This window comes from Leopardus geoffroyi, chromosome A1 (assembly GCF_018350155.1).
Source record: "Leopardus geoffroyi isolate Oge1 chromosome A1, O.geoffroyi_Oge1_pat1.0, whole genome shotgun sequence".
NCBI classification, from domain to species: Eukaryota; Metazoa; Chordata; class Mammalia; order Carnivora; family Felidae; genus Leopardus; species Leopardus geoffroyi.
In genome coordinates, this window is record NC_059326.1 from 84,647,689 (window position 1) to 84,668,443 (window position 20,755).

The window sequence follows — 20,755 nt, forward strand, 5'->3', positions numbered from 1 at the left end:
ACCTTTCTGACTTCCCTAACTTGTCACATGCAACTTCTTCTCTGTATGTGGAGATTTTCTGTCAGTCTCTGGTTTATTGACTTGGATGTGGGTGATATCTAGTTGTAAATGTGGGATGGGGTGAGCTCAGGATCCTCCTACTCTGCCATGTTCCCAAGCTCCCAATTTGTAACTCTTTATATTAAAACATATATAATCCTGCCCCAAATGTTCTTTCCCTAGAAGACTCTCTTCTTTTTGAAGATTATGTACCCTGAGCAGCTGTCCTAACTTGAGTTCAAATAAAATCCTCTTCCTTTTTAAAGAAATTCTACAATGTTTGTTTCATTTTGTGTTGAAAAACTCAACAAATCCTGTTACTGTCACCTTCGAAATGTATCCAGAATTCAATTCTCACTACTTGGCTTGCTGCCATACAGTTTAGTCAAAGGGGCTTGCAGTAGCCCCTCAACTGCTCTCTCTGCTTCACTCTTGCACTCTAAAGTCTACTCCCCATACAATAGCCAGGACATCCTTGCAAAGCAGCCAATATCTTACCACAACTTAGCTCAAAATTGTCCTCTTCACTCAGGGTCATTTCACAAGTTGGCATCAGTCCCTGTCACTCAGTTCCACCCATACTGGTTTTTTTGCTTTCCTTGCTGGTCTTTGTATTTTCTCTTCCCTCTCCCTGAAACCCTCTACCCCCACATATTTTATCTGGTCGCTCACCAACTCTCTTCAAACTTCTGCTCAAAAGGCACATCCTGAGAGAGTCCTTCCTCATCACCTGCATCTCTCTCTACCTTTCTTTCTCTGCTTTATTTTTTGTCACAGTACTTATCCCTCCCAACATATAATAATTTTGTTTATTCTAGGTCTTTCTCTACTGGAATGTAAGTTTCTTAAGAACAGATACTTTGTTTTCTTCTTAGATGCTTCTCCAGTCTTGCCCTCCAGGGTCTTAGGTAGAGCAGGGCTTTATCCGGGCATGGCAGTGGGAATGAAGGCAGATCAAGCATGTTGAGGAACAGGCAGCTAGCTCACTGGGGCATATGGGAGACTATCGGGTAGAACCAAGCTGGCCAAAAGTTCATGAAGGCCAAGTAGGTCACCAGATGAGTTGGATATTAACATCAGCATTACAGAAAACACAAATCCTTGTCTTCCAATGCTCATGTCCTCCCTTCAGACAGGGGTACAATGTAATAAGAAATGATTACCAAAGTTGGAAATAGACAACAGAGATTACTAGTGACAAAGACTTCCCTTGACTAAACTTTAGTTAGGCTCCTCTTGTCACTGGCCTGACCTCCTGAACTCAGGAAATTTTTAGTAGAAGCTTCTGTTTAACTGTCAATCTTCCTTTTCTTTTTTTTTAACTGTTAATCTTCCTTTAAGAAAATAAACTCCTAGGGGTGCCTGGGTGGCTCAGGTCATGATCTCACAGCTTATGAGTTTGAGCCCTGCATAGGGCTCTGTGCTGACAGCTCAGAGCCTTGAGCCTGCTTCAGATTCTGTGTTTCCTCCTTTCCTTCTCCGCTCTATGCTCTCTCACTCTCTCTCAAAAATAAATAAACATTAAAAAAAATAATTAAAAAAATGGAAACTAAACTCCTAGAAGCTTCTGTCTAGCTGTTGGTTTTACCATTTGGAAACAAATTAATAGACTGCTGGAATAGAAAAACAAACATTTGAGGGAGAGCCTGGCCAGATGAATCAGAAAGTGCCAGAGGTGACCAATTGTTACTTCAGCCTCATTATAATGTTAAAATCCCCTTATGAATATGAATATGATATAAATAAAATCTCCTTATGAATATTCATCCCAAGCCCTAAAGGAGCCCTAAAGTTTCCCTTGTTTGGGGAAGATACAGCTTTGGAAATTATTCTCTGATCTCCTTATTTGTACAAATACAGATGACCTTGTAAGGCAACTCCACCTGGTGGTGGTCTGTTCTATAACTCACTGAGAAGCAGGTCCACTTTGGTTCAGTAACCCTCTTTTCAACTAAGCCTCCACCATGGGCTCCCATGTCCATCCTTGCAGAGTATAATTTTTTTTGTTTTTTAAGCAAAGTGAGTATTTTGTATATTTGTACTTAAACCTATAAACCAACCAGCCAAACTGGTACTATTATCATGATACATTAAAATGCAAAATATCTTTCTACAAATACTAGAATAATGAACAAATTAAGAGTTGTAGTAAAACAGTACAAGGGGCAGAGGAAATCATTGAAGCGTATTACAGCTTAACCCTTCACTGTAACAACTGAGGTTATTAAAAATAAAGCCTCTCAATCTCAGAAAATACAAATAATCCTTTATCACACAGCTCTGCATTTCTAGTTTCTATTCTTTAAAACTTTTTTTTTAATGTTTATTTATTTTTGACAGAGAGAGACAGAGCATGAGCAGGGGAGGGGCAGAGAGAGAGGGAGACACAGAATCCAAGGCAGGCTCCAGGCTCCGAGCTGTCAGCACAGAGCCTGACACAGGGCTTGAACTCACAGATCACAAGATCATGACCTGAGCCAAAGTCGGACACGCAACGAACTGAACCACCCAGGCATCCTAACTATTTTCTATTCTTGAGGTTAGATTCTAGAACCTAATATACCCAAACTAGTATTATATCTAGGTATCTACAGACAGAAACATCTTTTATCATGTCTGTAGCAGCCAATGCTACTGAAATCTTTTTAATTAGAGTCCAATCATACCTCTTCAATTGACACAATAAACATAAAGAAAAACAGAATATCAAGGCAGAGTTATAGGACTCTAAAAGACAAGTCCTAGGAAAAGTAATGCAGCCACTGCCCAAAGTGAGAATGAATAATATACTCATCGTCACACATTTTCAGGATGTATGTTCACAGAGTAATTTGGGAATAAATCCATTATTTCCTGGATACTAGAATGCTTAGCAGTTTGCTTTTTTACACTTTTTTCCCCCATTAGAAAGAATTTTGCTGGAAATGGATCTGGGGCTGCAGGGATTCCTCTTCACAGTTGTGGAGCCGATGGTTATTCCAGGTTCCAGGTTGTTCCTAGTTGTTCCGACTGTTCCAGGAATGGTTGCTCCAAGACTGGCTGTTCCAGGTCTGGTTTCTCCATTTTGGAAGATTTCCAAAAGTGTTCATCAGGTATCCCCAGTGATAGGAATAGAAGCCTGTATATTCTGTAGTTGCTGAGCTGTTCTGAGTCACACTGTTGCTATTTTTTGGACAGTTGTTTTTCTGCCATCTCATACATTTCATTCTCTGGTTCTGCAACCAGGTCTTAAACTGCTTATAGCTAAGTTTCAGAATGTTGGCAAGTTCTTGCATCTGCTGGAGACTGAGGTATTTCTGTCTCTGAAATCTATCATTGAGTACATATAGCTGGGTCTGAGAGAACACTGTTTTGATCTTCTGTTTCTTGCCCTGGACCGTATCTTCCTTCTTCATTGTCCTCTCCTCTATGGAAGCAGGTAGTAGTTTTAGTCTGGGACTGGTGAAAGAATTGGGGCTGTCCTGAATAAGCAGATCCATGGAGGAAGGAAGATGAGAGATAGTCTCCATGTGAGGTGTCTCAACAGATAACATTTGCAAGGATGAATTAATTTTCTTCATGTCCATAAATCTCAGACGTTGGAGAAGAGTCCCTAGAATTGGTGCTTTGGGACAAGATGGGCATTGGGGCTGAGTTGGATCCACACTCCTGTTGCAAGGCCATTGTAATGCAAAAGGTAGCTGCCTGGTAGCCCAGACTGGGTGGGGAACAGGAAAACTGGCACAGAACCTTAGTTTGTCCACAGCTGAAGATTCTAATTTTAATAATCTTGTTAGGTCAGTTTATCAAGAATCCCGCACCCTGGTATCTGATCACCCTCCATATCTAATCAAGTTCCTCATCCCCCCATCCTCCAGGTGATATCTCATGATTGGCCTGCCTTCAGCAGACATCCTGTTAGGTCAGTATAGTAAGAACCTCTGTACTCTTGTCTCTTCTCAATCATTTTCCATCCACTGACTCTCATTCTACTCCTTAACTCAAATCCTTGCTTGTCCTTGCTGTATTTAGAATTGAGCCCAGTTCTATATGAAGTTTCATATCCTCTACTGTAATAGTTCCTGAATAAAATCTGTTTTGACTGCTTTACTGTCCAACTCTTGTACTTTTAGATGCTAGGTGTACTCATAGTGGAGTGCTTAGCATTGGTTAGCAGACCTTTGGGGGAATAATTGATTCCATGGGCACCTTTGATTGACTTGGCTATTTTATAAATCTGCAGGTGAAAACTGATAGCAATGCAAATGGTTTCTGTCTGAGATCAAGGCCAGAGATTCCTGTTTATATCAATACAAATAAAATTTGTTAAGAGATACCTCTGATTTTTCTCTAGTAAAAAAAAAAAAAAAGAATTACCCCAAAGTAAAAATCATATCTTTAAACCTCACAGTTTATTACCTATCCTTAGGATATTAACCTGCCTGCCATCTGTTAGCAGTCTTTTCTCAACATTCCTTTGGTTGACTGATTATTTTTAAAACTCTTCAAAATCTCCTTTGAATTGGTTATAACATCATTTGCAGTTCCTCATTAATGAACTGAATAAAATTTTGACACGTGTGCTGTCAGTTTTCCAGGGCAGGGCTTTTCCGTGTTTGTTTATTGCTATATTTTCAGCAGACCCTCAATAAAGACTCAGTGAATGAATGGATGAGTGAATGGTATATAGTCTGGAGCAGAGGAGTTGGGCTTTCCCTTTGGTTGCTAAAACACACTAGCTGTCTTTGCACTGTGTTGTTAATTGCCCACCTAAATTCTTTTTCTACTAGGTCTTACTTGAACTTCCCTGTTTGTCTCTTCATTGTCCACTTTTAGCAAGATTCCTGCTAAATAAGTTTAGCCAGAATCTCCCATCCTTGATATTGATTATCTTGGATATCTAATGAGGTTCCTCATCCTCTACTATCCCCAATGTGAGATCTTATCATTCTGGCCTTCCTTCAGCGAGAATCTTGTCAGGCCATTTCAGATAGAATTCCCCCCTTAACCTTGATGATATTTTCTCCTACTAATTTTCTATCCACTGATCCCCTCCTGGTTCCTTAGCTATAAAATTTCACTTTTCTTTGTTGTAGTCTGAATTGAGTCCCATCTCTCTCCCACCCACTGCAAGACCCCATGGCAGCAGTACCTGCACCTATCATGATAATGGCCCTTAAGGTCTTCTTGGGGTTCCTGGGTGGCTCAGTTGGTTAAGCATCTGAGTTCAGCTCAGATCATGATCCTGTAGTTGGTGTTTTGGGAGCTCTGCGTCGGGCTCTGTGCTTACAACTCAGAGACTGGAGACTTCAGATTCTGTGTCTCTCTCTGCCCCTCCCTCGTTTGCACTCTGTCTCTATCTCTCTAAAACGTAAATAAACATTAAAAAAAAAGTCTTCCTTACAGTACTTTAACTATATATATATATATATATATATATGTATATATATATATATATATATATATATATATATATATTTCTTTAATAGAATGATCTTTTTCTTTAACACTGTTTCTCCTTTATCTCTAACCATGGCTGTGCGACTTGGCGGAGGAGGAGTGATCTTGAAGGATGGGTTTGGCAGGGACAATAGGGCAGAAATACCTAATAATAAAAACAACATCAGCAATCACTTGCCACTTAACTCTTTGGCAAGTATATTTCCACGTGCTTTCCATGTATTAACTAGCAAGAGTTTCACCAACCAAGGCCAGGGATGAGTGGCAGGTCGCCTTGGTGGGCAGCAGCCTGGCTCATGCTCTTTGCCTTTGCTACTAGTTTCCTGCCTTTGCTGAGTAGGACGCCTGCGCAGTGGTCACGAACCCCTCTAGTTTTCTAGTGAGATTGCATTTGCCCCTGGTTCGACTGGTTCGATTCCCTGCCGAGGAGATGGAGGTTAGACATTCCAGGTGCAAAACAGACCAGGCATTGTTCAGAATTCCAGGCAAGCGGCAGGCAGGAAGATTGTCTGCAGCCTGGGTGTTGGGGGGCGGGGCAGCGCCGCAGGCCCAGACAGGAAGTGGACTCTACCTGGACAACGATCTCTCCGGTTGTCAGGATGGCCGAGTGGTCTAAGGCGCCAGACTCAAGGTACTCACCTTCCCTGCGGGCGTTCTGGTCTCTGAATAGAGGCGTGGGTTCGAATCCCACTTCTGACACATGCGTTTTGTTTCCTTCCTTAAAGGACCCCCAACACCTTCCCAGTGACTGCTGGAGGTTTCTTTTCTGAGAAAGCATTAGTACTCTGACTCTCACATCGCCGCTGTCCTTCTCCGGTTTTCCGGATCTGCGGTGGCGGAAGGGCTGCTATTAGGCGAGGGAGAAAGTTTAATCGCTTGAAAAATATCCAATCATACTCATGCTCCCAACTTACGTCATACATCACATATTTAGTATAGCCCATTGCAAAAGGTGCTGCTACGCGTTCCCTGGTGGTCTAGTGGTTAGGATTCGGCGCTCTCACCGCCGCGGCCCGGGTTCGATTCCCGGTCAGGGAAAGTTTTTTTTTTTCTTTCCACTTCAAAACTTCGCTGTATACCAGGTGACTCTTTTGGCCAAAAGTCATTATGAGAAGTGAAAGTTACTATGGTTAATGAGCGAAGACTGTGTCTGGCATTGTTCTCCTATACTTAGAGATGCAGGTAGCAATAAATGATACTGCCATATTCCTGGGGTTAAAAAGTCCCTCTAGCTGTCCAAATGGCCTTTAGAACAGTACATGTAACATAGAGAAGCTGTTCAGAAGGCTCTTAGCTCCTCACAACAACTCAGGCAATTGTTGCTATGGAAGGAAGTCTGGTAATTCTCTCCTGTTCCAACATCTTTTAATTTTGAAAATATGGTGAATAAGTAAAATAATGAGACAACAAACACCGGTGTTCTATCTAAATACATTGGTTAATATTTTGCTGCATTCTTTTTTTCTCTATTGCATCCCCAGCCTTCTGACCATGTGAAAGTTGTAGACATCATTAGGCTATTCAAAGTCACACCTAAGAAAGTCAATATTAACATATCATCACATGCCAGTTCACATTCAAATTTACCCCAGTTGTCCCCAAAATATCTTTTATAGCTTCTTTTTAAAAGTTTTATTCTAGAAATTTTCATTGCCCAATTTTCTATTGTAATGCCTGTGGAAAAATATATTTTAATAATAAAAACATTTATGGGAACCTAGGTGGCTCAGTCGGTTAAGTGTCTGACTTTGGCTCAGGTCATGATTTCTCCATTAGTGGGTTTGAACCCCGTGTGGGGCTCTGTGCTGACAGCTCCAAGCCTAGAGCCTGCTTCAGGTTCTGTGTCTCCCTCTCTCTGCCCCTCCCAGCTTGTACTCTGTCTCTCTTTCAAAAATGAATATACATTAAATTTTTTTTTAAACATTTAAATCACATTTAAAGTCTATCTTCCTAAAGTCTGTGTAATATTCTGAGCCTCCATGCCTAATTTATTGTTTATAAAAGTATTCATTTCTCCTTGGGCATCTGTCTAGACCTCCAGGCCAGGGCTGCATGAGGATACCTCTATTTCCCTGTTATTTAGAACCTGGCTTCCCAGACAGCCCCAAACCTTGGATGAATAATTTTACCTTTGCTTTACTGTGCTCTAGTAGTTGCTCTTTTTTTGTTTTGTTGTGTTGTGTTGTGTTGTGTTGTGTTGTGTTTTGTCTTGTCTTGTTTTGTTTTTGTTTTTGCTTTTGTTTTTGTTTTTGTTTTGTAATTTAGCCCAGTATGGAACAAGGCACAGTTAAATGATGGCTAGGTTAGTGGTCACGTTGAAGGCAAGTTGTTTACCCTCTCTAAACATTAGTTTTCTAATGGTAAAACTGGTCAAAGGATGAAGATGAAAGAGAATGAAATCCTATCTAACCTGTGAGTTTCATTTTAAAACTTTTCCTCATCTTCAAAAGGAAATGGAAGGGATCCAAACATATCTAAGAAAAAAGGAAAAAGAAAGTGGAAAGGACATACATCTAAATGTAAATTTTATGATTTTTTAAAATAATTTTCTGTAAGTGGTAAGATTATGAAAATCCTTAATTTTCTTTGTTGTAATTTTATGCATATACTAATTTTTCTTTTTTTAAAAAAAATTTTAATGTTTATTCATTTTTGAGAGAGAGAGAGAGAGAGTCGGAGCGCAAGTGGGACAGAGGCAGAGAGACAGGTAGACCCAGAACCCAAAGCAGGCTTCAGGCTCCGAGCTGTTAGCATAGAACCCGACACAGGGCTCAAACCCATGAATTGTGAAACCATGACCTGAGCCGATGTCAGAGGCCCAAATGACTGAGCCACCCAGGTGCCCCAATATGCTAATTTTTGTACCAAGGGTATATAAAATTTATTAGTAGATGAACACACTTTATTTGAGAAACTGCTCACATTTTACACAGAAATCGGCTCAAAATGAGTCACAGGTTTATTTATTTATTTATTTATTTATTTATTTATTTATTTGAATCACAGACTTAAATATTACATATAAAACTATAATATAACATATTACATATAATATAATACATATAAAACTTTATAGCTGGAGAACATCCTCAGGACTTAGAGCTTAGTGAAGAGTTCTTAGAAATGACAGCAAAAGTGTAATCTATAAAAGAAAGCATCATTTTTTTAAATGTTTATTTATTTTTGAAAGGAAGAGAGGCAGAGCATGGGTGGGGAGGGGCAGAGAGAGAGGGAGACCAAGAATCTGAAGCAGGCTCCAGGCTCTGCACTGTAAACACAAAGCCCTACACAAGGCTCAGGCTAACGAACTGTGAGATCCTGACATGAGCTGAAGTTTGGTGCTTAACCATCTGAGCCACCCAGGTTCCCCAAGAAAACATCATTAAATCAGACCTTGTCAAAATTAAAAATTCATTCTTCAGAAGACCTTGTTAAGAGGATAAGATACAGACTGAAAAAATATTTGCAAACCACGTATCTTTGAAAATTTTTTTTGTACTTACCCATGTAGTTACCTTTATATCTTTGTACATATTCAAGCGACCATAAAGCGCCCTTTCATTTCATCAAAAGGAATTTTATTAGCACTTTTGTAGGGAAGATCTACAAGCATTAAAAGTCCTCAGGATGTGTGTGTATGGAAATAAGTGTTTTTCATTTTGAAGAATAGTTTGCCAGCTATAGTATTCTTGGGTGAAAAATCTTTTTTAGGCACTTTGCATACATTATCTCACTGCACTTGACTATCATTTCTGATGAGAAATCTGCTATTATTGTAAGTGATAATCATATATTAGTTGCATATATTAGTTGCTTCTCTTTTGCAGCTTTCTGTAGTCTCTGTTTTTGGCTTATCACGGTTTGATTATAATGTGTCTAACTGTGAGTGTCTGTACTTTATCCTGTTTACAGATCATTGATTTTTTCTGATGTGTAGATTCATGGCATTCACCAGTTTGGAAAGTGTTCAGCCATTAGTTTTTCAAATGTTGTTGCTATTCTTTCCTCATTCTTGTAACCGTCTGAACTCCCATTCATTATGTTTAATATGCTTAATTGGTTGGTGTTCTGCTTTCTGAGATTATTTATTTCTCAATTTTCTGTTCGAGAATTTATAATTGATTGTTTTCTCTTCAGTTTTACTGGTTCTTTCTTTTGCCTGCTCAAATCTGTTGATGAAACACCCTAGTAAATTTAAACTCCATAAATTCTACTTAATTTCATTTTAAAGATTTCAATACATTGATATCTATTTGATAACGCTTCATTATTTAGATTTACTTTAGTTGTGTGTCTACCTATGACTTCCTTAAGCTATTTGAGCATATGTTTTGAACTTTATTTATTTAAATTCAAGTTAGTCAATATACAGTGTAAACTGCTTTTAAGAGTATAACCCAGTGATTCGTCACCTACACACACCCCTAGTGCCCATCCCAATAAGTGCCCTCCCCAATGCCCAAACCCACACAGCCCATCCCCCCACCCATCTCCCCTCCAGCAACCCCTAACCCTTTCTCAGTATTCAAGAGTGTCTTATGGTTTGCTCCTTCTCTGTTGTTATCTCATTTTTCCTTCCCTTCCCATATGTTCATCTGTTTTATTTCTTAAATTCCACATATGAGTGAAATCATGTGATATTTGTCTTTCTCTGGTTGACTTATTTCACTTAGTGTAATACGCTCTAGTTCCATCCACATTGTTGCAAATGGCAAGATTTCATTTTCTTTAATCTCTGAGTAACATTCCATTATAGATACACGCATACACATACTACATCTTTATTCATTCACTGGTTGATGAACATTGGGCTTTTTACATAATTTGGCTATTGTTGATAGCACTGCTATAAACACTAGGGGGCATGTGCCCCCCCCCCCCCCAAATCAGCATTTTTGTATCCTTTGGATAAATACCTAGTAGCACAATTGCTGGCTTGGGATGAGGTTTTTTTTGGAGTGGTGGGGGTCTGGAGCCAACAACCAAGAAAGAATTCTTGACATATCTTTGGTGCAAAAAAAGGTGATTTTATTAAAGAAAGGGGACAGGACCTATGGGCAGGAAGAGTTGCCCCAGGACCATGAGGAATGACTAGTTATATCTTTGGGAGTTGGGGGAGATAAAGTCCAAGGAAAATTTCCAAAGGAGCTTTTACATGCTAAAGACTCACAGGATACTGGAGGCCCAGCCATTCTCAAGATAAGGTTTTTCCTTCTAGCAAAGCATTAACGTTAAGACAGTAGGTGGTTTCTACAGAAATGTTATACTTTGCCAGCCTCAAGTATTTGTCAATGGGCTGCAGATCATAAGGACATTTTTTATCTGCCATTTCCTTCTGCCTTTGTTTCCTACATCAGGTTGTAGGGCAGTTCTATTTTTTTAAATTTGTTTTAGTGTTCATTTTTGAGAGACAGAGAGAGAAAACGAGTGGGGGAGAGGCAGAGAGAGAGGGAGACAAAGAATCCAAAGTAGGCTCCAGGCTCTGAGATGTCAGCACAGAGCCCCAAGCAGGGCTCAAACCCTCAAACTGTGAGATCATGATCTGAGCTGAAGTCAGATGCTCAACTGACTGAGCCACCTAGGTGCCCCTATTTTTAATTTTTTGAGGAACCTCCATACTGTTTTCCAGAGTGGCTGCACCAGTTTGCATTCCCACCAGCAGTGCAAAAGCGTTCCTCTTTCTCTGCATCCTCGCCAACATCTGTTTGTTTACTGAATTGTTAATTTTAGCCCATCTGATAGGTGTGAGGTGGTATCTCATTGTGGTTTTGGTTTGTATTTCCCTGATGATGAGTAATGTTGAGCATCTTCTCATGTGTCTCTTAGTCATCTGAATGTCTTTGGAAAAGTATCTATGTGCCCATTTCTTCACTGTATTATTTGTTTTATGGGCATTGAGTTTGATAAGTTCTTTATAAATTTTTGATAGTAACCCCTTATCAGATATGTCATTTGCAAATATCTTCTCCCTTTCCATTGGTTGCCTTTTAGTTTTGTTGATTGTTTCCATCACTGTGCAGAAGCTCTTTATCTTGATGAGTTTCCAAAAGTTCATTTTTGCTTTTGTTTCCCTTGCCTCTGAAGCTATGTCTAGTAAGCAGTTTCTGTGGCCCAGGGCAAAGAGGTTGCTGCCTATTTTCTCCTGTAGGATTTTGATGGTTTCCTGTCTTACATTAGGTCTTTCATCTATTTTGAATTATTTTTGTGTATTGTGTAAGAAAGTGGTCCATTTTCATTCTTTTCCATGTCTCTGTCCAGTCTTCCCAGCACCATCTGCTGAAGAGTCTGCCTTTTTTCCATTGGATATTTTTTCCTGCTTTGTCAAAGATTTGTTGACCATACATTTGTGGGTCCATTTATGGGTTCTCTATTCTGTTCCATTGATCTGTGTGCCTGTTTTTATGCCAGTAACATACTGTCTGATTACAGCTTTGTAATACAGGTTGAAGTCTGGAATTGTGACGCCTCCAGTTTTGGTTTTCTTTTTCAACATTACTTTGGCTATCCAGGGTCTTTTCTAGTTCTATACAAATTTTAGAATTTTGTTGTTGTTGTTGTTGTTGTTGTTGTTCTAGCACTATGAAGAATGTTGGTGTTATTTTGATAAGGATTGTATTGAATGTGTAGATTGCTTTGGGTAGTAGCGACATTCTAATAATATTTGTTCTTCTGATCCAAGAGCATAGGATGTTTTTCCATTTCTTTGTGTCTTCAATTTTTTTCTTAAGCTTTCTATAGTTTTCAGCGTCCAGATCTTTTACCTGAATGGTTATGTTCATTCCTACTTATCTTATGGTTTTTGATTCAATTGTAAATGGGATAGATTCCCTGGCTTCTCTTTCTGGTGCTTCATTATTGGTGTATAGAAATTCAACCAATTTCTGTATGTGGATTTTATATCCTGAAATTTTGCTGAATTTATGTATCAGTTCTTGCAGGTTTTTTTGGTCAAGTCTTTTGGGTTTTCCACATAGAGTATCATGTCATCTAAGAAGAGTGAATGTTTGACTTCTTTGCCAATTTGTATGCCTTTTCTTTCTTTTTGTTGTGTGATTGTTGAGGCTGGGACTTGTAGTACAATGTTGAACAACAGTGGTGAGCGTGGACATCCCTGTCATGTTCCTGACCTTAGGGGGAAAGCTCTCAGTTTTTCCCCACTGAGGATGATAGTCACTTTGGGTCTTTCAGATATGGCCTTTATAATGTTGAGGTATGTTCCTTCTCCCCCTACTTTGAAGGTTTTTATCAGAATGGATGCTGTATTTTGTCAAATGCTTTTCTGCATCTATTGAGAGCATCATATGGTTCTTATCTCTTTTTTTTTTTAATTGATGAGGAGGATCCCATTGATTGATTTGCAAATATTGAACCAGCTCTGCAGTCCAGGAATGTATCCCACTTGATCATGGTGAATAATTCTTTAATGTACTGATGAATTTGATTTGTTAGTATATTGTTGAGAATTATTGCATCCAAGATTTATTAAGGATATTGGCCTGTAATTCTCCTTTTTATGTGGTCTTTGTCTGTTTTTGGGATCCAAGTAATGCTGGCTTCATACCTGAGTTTGGAAGATTTCCTTCCATTTCTATTTTTTGAAACAGTTTGAGAAGAATAAGTATTAACTCTTCTTTAAATGTCTGGTAGAATTCCACTGGGAAGCCAAGTGGCCCAAGACTCTTGCTTGTTCAGAGATTTTTGATTACTGATTCAATATCTTTGCAGGTTATGGGTCTGTTCAAATTTTCAGTTTCTTCTTGTTTCAGTTTTGGTAGTTTGTATGTTTCTAGGAATTTGTTCATTTCTTCCAGATTTCCCAGTTTGTTTGCATATAATTTTCCATAGAATTCTCTTAAAATTGTTTGTATTTCTGTGGTGTTGGTTCTTATCTCTCCTCTTTCAGTTGTGATTTTATATATTTGAGTCCTTCTATTTTCTTTTTGATAAGTCTGGCTAGGGGTTTATCGATGTTGTTAGTTCTTTCAAAGGACCAGCTCTGACTCATTGATCTGTTCTACTTTTTTTTTTCTTTGCTGATGTTGTTTGTTTGTTTCTCTATAGTTTATTTCTTCTCTAACCTTTATTATTTCCCTTTTTCTGCTAGCTTTAAGTTTTATTTGCTGTTCCTTTTCTAGCTACTTTAGGTGTAATGTCAAATTGTATTTAAGACCTTTCTTTTTTTTCTTTCTTTTTTCCCTCTTTATTCTCAAATTGATTGTTAATGAGAACACACAGGGAGCAGAATAATAATAGTATTCACAATATTCTGGCCATCAGGGTCCTTTTTTTTCTTTTTTGCATTCAGAGGCCTTTCCAAAAGGAAACATTCTCCCTGGCATTCTATATTATTCTTAATTTTCAGGTGAAAAAATGAAACACAGTAACATATAAACACTGGGGATTGCAGTTTTAAAAACAAGACAAAAATTCAGATATTCTTGCTTTAATTCTTCTCTGTATTACCACAGTAAAATATTTATCAAAGTCCAAAGATTACTGATATGCAATAATGACCAATGACTTTACATTAATGGAGCTATGAAATAATAAATTCATCAGTGAAGTAACTGGGTAAAAGTTCAAATGGAAAAGGGTAAGAATCACTATTCTCTTTATACAGTACTGAAACAATAATAACATTCAAACACCAGGAAGTCCTAAGTAATATTAAATAGTAATTTATAACAGTGAAATGCTGTAACATCTTGAAGTACCTTCTGAATGACCAAAACAGATGAAATTTTGTTCAGTGTAACTTTAGTTTTTTACACAGAACTATGTATTTTTAAAAACTGGCAACCCATGTCAGATATACACAAAAACCTTAACAGACTAGAATGCTCAATAAGTAGAGATCTACATTGCTTCATTGCTATGGATTAATGAGCTTATAATTCAATGAAACCCTTTTAACAAATTCTAGTCTGCCAAATGGCATGTTCATATAGTTTGGTCCTATTAGTTTTATTAACAAAAATCCCAGATTCCTTTATAAGGTGTTTAATTCCTCTTATGATCACCTTTAAAAAGCCTGACTTGGTTTTTGTCTAGGTGAATCAAAGTGTGACCCTCCAGTCCCCAGTCTGTGGGTTCTTCATGACTCTCAGTTCAGTGCAACTCAACACAGTGACCCTCCCATGAGTTTTCCATTGGACATTTTACAGCAATTTTAATACTTTCCACAGAGTATCCTGTCTTTCTCTAGGCTTTTGTCAAATTAATAATGGCATGTGGTGTTCCTTAGCATAACCTGCCAAAATGTGATAATTTCCTTGGAAGAAAAGCCATGAGCTGCAATCATACGTCTGAGTTGACAGACATCCAAATGGATCCTATATAAAAAGAAAATGTTTGTGTCTTCTGGAATACGGATGTCCATGCTTAATAAATTCAAACAGATCCCAACATAAACATCTTCAAACTTGATGGTGTTATGTGACTCATCATTTGATAGATTCTTGACACCGAATATCTGGACATTATGGAACCCAATCCAGTGCAGTAGGGAAGAAACACCTAGAAGGGATACTTTTGGTACGAAATATGGGCTTTTTGGTAAAATCCTCTATAGGAATAGTTATCGATTAGAGGATAACCTGTGAAAAACTTCTCTGAATGGTTTACATTTAAAAGATACTTCACCAAGTTGCCAGTATTGATGAAAACATCAGTGTTTGTCTTCATGATGTATTTGGAATTGGGGCAAAACTCAGTTACCCACCTGTATCTAAAAAAATCTTGTCGTATTATGTCACCTTAAAGAATGTGCTCATCCTCCAAGGACAATGCTAACACTTTGTCTTCCTTTTCGGCCAGCTGGCCTAGTAAGAAAAAGGTAAGAACCTCATACCCCACCAAGATTCATTTTTCACCACAAGTAACTAATGGCCTGTCTGGCTTTCACATCTGAAGGGTGTGAGGTCACCAGAATGATAAGAAGTGGGTTTTGAGTAGAGTAGTTTGAATGCTTTCGAAGTGTGAAGAAAAAGTCTTGTCTGTAAATTGGCTCATATTCACAGAAGTACATCCAATTAACATGTTCTATCACATTGTAGGGGGGCAGGCTGAAGTACCACATCACAAGGAAACTCAGGAGGGACAGCAGCACGAGGCTCCATTTGAAGGATCTCAGTGACATCCTACTCGGAAGAGTGGTCAAGAGAGCCAGGGCCATCCACAGCAGCTCAGAAGCATATGAGCCTCAGGTTCAGCAACATGTCCAAATAAACCAAGGGTCTTTCTCAGCTGTGTGATCGGATATGAATTCTAGCAAATCTTGCACAGCCAGCTCTTGGAAAAACCTCCTTCTTGATTTATTTATTCTGATCTGGTGAAGATCTGATGAAAGATCTTCAATTTCACCAACTGAACAGTTACTAGTATGTAGTAGTCAAAAATAATACTTGAAATTTCTGCTAAAAGAGATTCTCAACTTGGCTTAAAATTCTGCCATTGTACTGCTTATAAGAGGCATGCCCACAGAATTTCAGATGAGACTAAAGCACTAGCTTTTTTAGTTTTTCTTCTGATTTCCATATTCCATGCTTTAATTAAAACATTTGCTGTGAACCTCCGAGCACAGCGCTAACCCTGCTCCAACACAGGTGGGTGGCTGATGTTGCCCTGCTAGCACACACAGCCTCCTGCCATATTTAAGACCTTTCTTGCTTGACATAGGCCTGAACTGCAATACACTTTCCTCTTTGCTGCGTCCCAAAGGGCTTGGACTATTATGTTTTCATTTTCATTGGCTTCCATTTATTTTTTCAATTTTTTCTCTAAATTCCTGGTTAACCACTCATTCTTTAATAGATGTTCTCTAATCTCCATGTATTTGAGGGCTTTCCAAACTTTTTCTTGTGGTTGACTTCAATTACATAGCTTTGTGATCTGAAAATATGCATGTACTATCTTAATTTTTTGTACCTCTTGAGGGCTGATTTGTGACTCAGTATATGATCTATTCTGGACAATGTTCCATGTGCACTTGAGAAGAATGTGCCATCTGCTGCTTTAGGATAAAATATTCTGAATACATCTGTTAAGTCTGTCTGGTCCAGTATGTCTTTCAAAGCTATTGTTTCTTTGTTGATATTCTGCTTAGATAATGTGTCCATTGTTGTAAGTGAATATTAAAGTCTCCTACTATAATGGTATTATTATCAATGAATTTCTTCATGTTTGTGAATAATTGATTCATAAAATTGGGTGCTCAAGTTGGGGGTATAAATATTTACAATTGTCAGATCTCCTTGATTGGTAGACTTGTTAATTATGATATAATGCTCTTCTTTATCTTGTTACAGTCTTTGTTTTAAAATCTAATTTGTAGATATAAACATGGTTGTTCTAGTTTTCTTTTGACATCCATTAGAATTATAGAGAGTTCTCTATCCTCTCACCTTCAATCTGCAGGTGTCTTTAGGTCCAAAATGAATCTTTTGTAGGCAGCATATAGATGGATATTGGTTTTTTTTTAATCTATTTTGATACCCTGTGTCTTTTGATTGGTACATTTAGTCCATTTACATTCAGAGAGATTACTGAAAGATGTGAATTTAGTGCCATTGTGTTACCCATAGAATTGGTGTTTTGGTGATGTTCTCTGTCTAGTACCTTGTAGTCTTTGTTACTTTGGTATTCTTTTTTTTTTTTTTTTTTCTTTTCTCCATTCAGATAGTTCCCCTTAAAATTTCTTGTGGGGCTAGTTTAGTGGTCACAAAGTCCTTTAGTTTTTGTTTGTCTGTGAAACTTTTTATCTTGTTTTCTATTCTGAATGACAGCTTTGCTGGATAAAGAATTGTTGGCTGCATAGTTTTTCCAATCAACACGTTAAATATTTTTTGCCACTCTCTTCTGGCCTCCAAGTTTCAGTGGACAGGTCTGCTACCTACCTTATGTGTCTTCCCTTGTACATTAAGGACCTTTTTTACTTAGATACTTTCAGAATTCTCTATTTTTATATTTTGTAAGTTTCACTATAATATGCCATTCTGTTTACCTGCTTTTGTTGTTTTTGATGGGAGTTCTCTGTGCCTTGTGGACTTGAATGCCTGTTTTCTTTCCCAGATAAGGGAAGTTCTCAGGTATAATTTGTTCAAATAAACCTTCTGTCCCCTTATCCTGCTCTTCTTTTTCTGGGAATCCTATGACATGGATATTGTTTTGTTTTATGGAATCACTAAATTCTCCATGTCTCTCCTCATGATTTAATACTTTCTGTCTTTTTTCAGCTTCATTATTTTCCATAATTTTATCTTCTATATCGCTTATTTTTTCTTCTGTTTCTTCAGTCCTCGTTGTTATTATATTCCGTTGATTTTGCATCTCTGTTATAGCATTTTTTATTTCAGCCTGACTAGTTTTTAGGTCTTTGATATCTGCATCAAGGGTTTCTCTTGTGTCTCCTATGTTTTCTTCAAGTCAGCTTGTAGTCTTATGACTGTTTTTCTAAAATCTTGTTCAGGTATATTGCTTATAAATGTTTTGAACAAGTCCCTCGCTGTGATTTCTTCTTGACTTTTCTTTTCGGGAAATTTTTTTCATCTTGTCATTTTGGCTACATTTCTGTCTTTTGTGTGTTTTAAAAGTTTGTTATGTTTCCTGAACATGAGAGCAATACTATATTAAAAAGGGATCATACACTGTCCAGGGTCTAGCACTTCAGGAAGTGTTTCTGGTGTATGCTGTGTGAACTCTGTTGTTGCATTTGGCTGCTCTTTCCCATTGGTCAGTCCTCTGTAATACTCTTTTTTTCTTGCAGTGGGGAGTGTTTGGACCTTTAACTAAGTGTGTTTGATTTGCTTGTTAAAATAAGCCTGGGAAAAAAACCCAAAACCTTGATTCAAAAAAAGGAAAAAGGAAAAAAAAAAGAAAGGAAAGGCAAAAACAGCAACAACAAAAACTAACATAGAATCCAAAAACTTTAAAGCTAACTCCAGAGGAAAAAGAAAGAAAGAAATAGAAAAAAAAAAAAGAAGAAAAAAAGAAGAAAGGAAAAGAATAAAGAAGCCTGATCCAAAAATAAAGAGAGAAAAAGAAATGAAAAAAAATAAAACACACCAGAAACTATGAGCCTGATTCCAAAAGAATGAAAGAAGAAATAAATAAAAAAAGAAAGGCAAGCCTGGTCTTATTTCTACCAGAACTTCAGGTGTCATTTGGAAGCACCTGATTTCCAGTGCACTTGGTGCTAGTGGGGTGCTGGCTGTGCATTTCTTCTGGAGGAGGCCCACTATATTGGCTCAGAGTCAGTCTTGTCCTATGAAATAAGCAGTTCCAGGCATAGGAGGTGGGGTTTGGTGTTAGAGGTTCTGCTTCCACTGGGGGCCATTGTGTTGCTTTCTGAAGTCCCACCATTTTGGTATTGGGGGTAAATGGTGCCACTTCATTTCTCTTCCCAGTACAGAGGATCTCATACCCCCCACTATTCAGGCAGCCTTCAAGAATAGTGAGGGAAATTAGCTCACCCTGTGCCACAATTCTTCTGTGTTGTTTCTTTGGAGTGTGGCTGGGATTCATAACTTGGAGTTTTAATGGACCTGGCACCACATGGACCCGCCCACCTTCTGTGGAGTAGAGCCTCTCTACACTGTGTCTCATATCCTTTGTCCTAGAAAAACATTCCCATGCCCACACAGTGTGCAAAATCTATGGTGTAGCAGAGTGAAAAGCAGCAAAGGTTATATTCTCTCTGGGTGCACCTCTGTCCCCTGTTGATGAAAGGCCTTTTGCTGAAGCCTGCAGAGTCTTTTGTCCTTGGGGAGGCAATATATCCTCTTCCAAATGTGTCCAGAAAAGGGAAAGTACTCTCCCAATGCACAGGGGAGGTTTCTGCACCATACTATGGAACCCAGGGCCAGCTCCCTCTTCCTCTGAGCATGGTCTGCTCCTGAGAAGGTCACACCCATACAAAACTTCAAGGTTTGCTCTCCAAACACTGTTTGCCAAAAAAACAAAAACAAAAACACACACACACACAAAACAAAAACAAAACCCATGCAACACTCAGTACTTCTTGCTTACCAGTCTGTGGTCCAGACAGGTTTTCCTCTTGTGTGAATGCTGATACTGCAGTCTATTAACCCCTCTTTGTTTCTTTCCCTTTTGTCTCTCCATGGAAAGGGTTCCCTCCCCTCTGTGGCACTGCAATTTTTCTCTCTCCCACTTCACTTCCACATACCTGGCAACTGCCACACTGTGTCCCTCCAACTGTGGAGATCCTTCTGCCTCTCTGCAGGTCAATTTCCTGGGTATTCCAAGTTATCTGACCTCAATACAGCTGTGTTTAAGGGACTAGAAAGCCCAGGGTTCCCCTACATTCCCACCATCTTAACTCTTCCTCCCCACAAACCACATATCTGACTCATACATAGGATACATACAGAACTCTCAAAACTTAATGGTAAAAATGTAAACAATCTAATTTTAGAAAATAAGCCAAAAGACATGAAAATACATTGATGTTTATTTTATTGAAGTATAAATTAAAATCTCAAAGAGATGCTACCATCACTCTGAAGAGTGGCTAAAATAAAAAAGTAGTGATAACACCAAATGCTAGTGAGGAGAGAAACTGGATCACTTATTCATTTCTGGTCAGAATATAAAATGGTACAGTCACTCTGGAAAGAATCTAGCAATTGTTTTCAATACTAAACATGAACTTACATTACAACTCAACAATTACATTCTTAGGTATTTATCTCAGAGAACTGAAAATCCATGTACACACACACACACACACACACACGCACACGCACACACCCTATAAATAAATTTTCATAGCACATTGGGGCACCTGGGTGGTTCAGTCAGTTAAGCGGCTGACTTTGCTCAGGTCATGATCTCGCGTTTCCTGGGTCCAAGCTCTGCGTTGGGCTCTGTGCTGACAGCTTGGAGCCTGGAGCCTGCTTCAGATTCTGTGTTCCCCTCTCTCTCTGCTCCTCCCCAACTCACGCTCTGTCCCTGTCTCTCTCTCTCAAAAACAAAATAAAAAAAAATAAATGTTCATAGCACACTTAATTATAACAGCTCAAACCAGGAAACAACCGAAATGCCTGACAGTAGGAAAATGGTTAAACAAACTGGTGCCACCATAGTATACTATAGAATGCTACATAGCAATAAAACCAGATGGATTATTGATACAACTTGAATAGAGCTCAGGTAATTATGCAAAGTGAAAGATCAATCTCTAAAGGTCATGTACTATATGATTCCATTTATTTATCATTCTAGAAATGACAAAATTATAGTGATGTCTCAGAAGGGGAAG

The 20,755-nt window shown here is 38.5% G+C and overlaps 2 non-coding genes and 2 pseudogenes across 2 annotated transcripts; 2 read left to right on the forward strand and 2 right to left on the reverse strand.

Moving 5' to 3' along the window:
- Nucleotides 1-2,818: 2,818 nt before the first annotated feature.
- On the reverse strand, nt 2,819-3,785 carry LOC123597990 (annotated as a pseudogene).
- A 2,286-nt stretch (nt 3,786-6,071) lies between these two features.
- Nucleotides 6,072-6,177, forward strand: TRNAL-CAA. The gene is made up of 2 exons: nt 6,072-6,109; nt 6,132-6,177. It is a non-coding gene; the product is annotated as a tRNA-Leu (tRNA).
- Nucleotides 6,178-6,444: 267 nt separating this feature from the next.
- On the forward strand, nt 6,445-6,516 carry TRNAE-CUC. Its single transcript has one exon. It is a non-coding gene; the product is annotated as a tRNA-Glu (tRNA).
- A 7,993-nt stretch (nt 6,517-14,509) lies between these two features.
- On the reverse strand, nt 14,510-15,679 carry LOC123598025 (annotated as a pseudogene).
- Between the last annotated feature and the right edge of the window lie 5,076 nt (nt 15,680-20,755).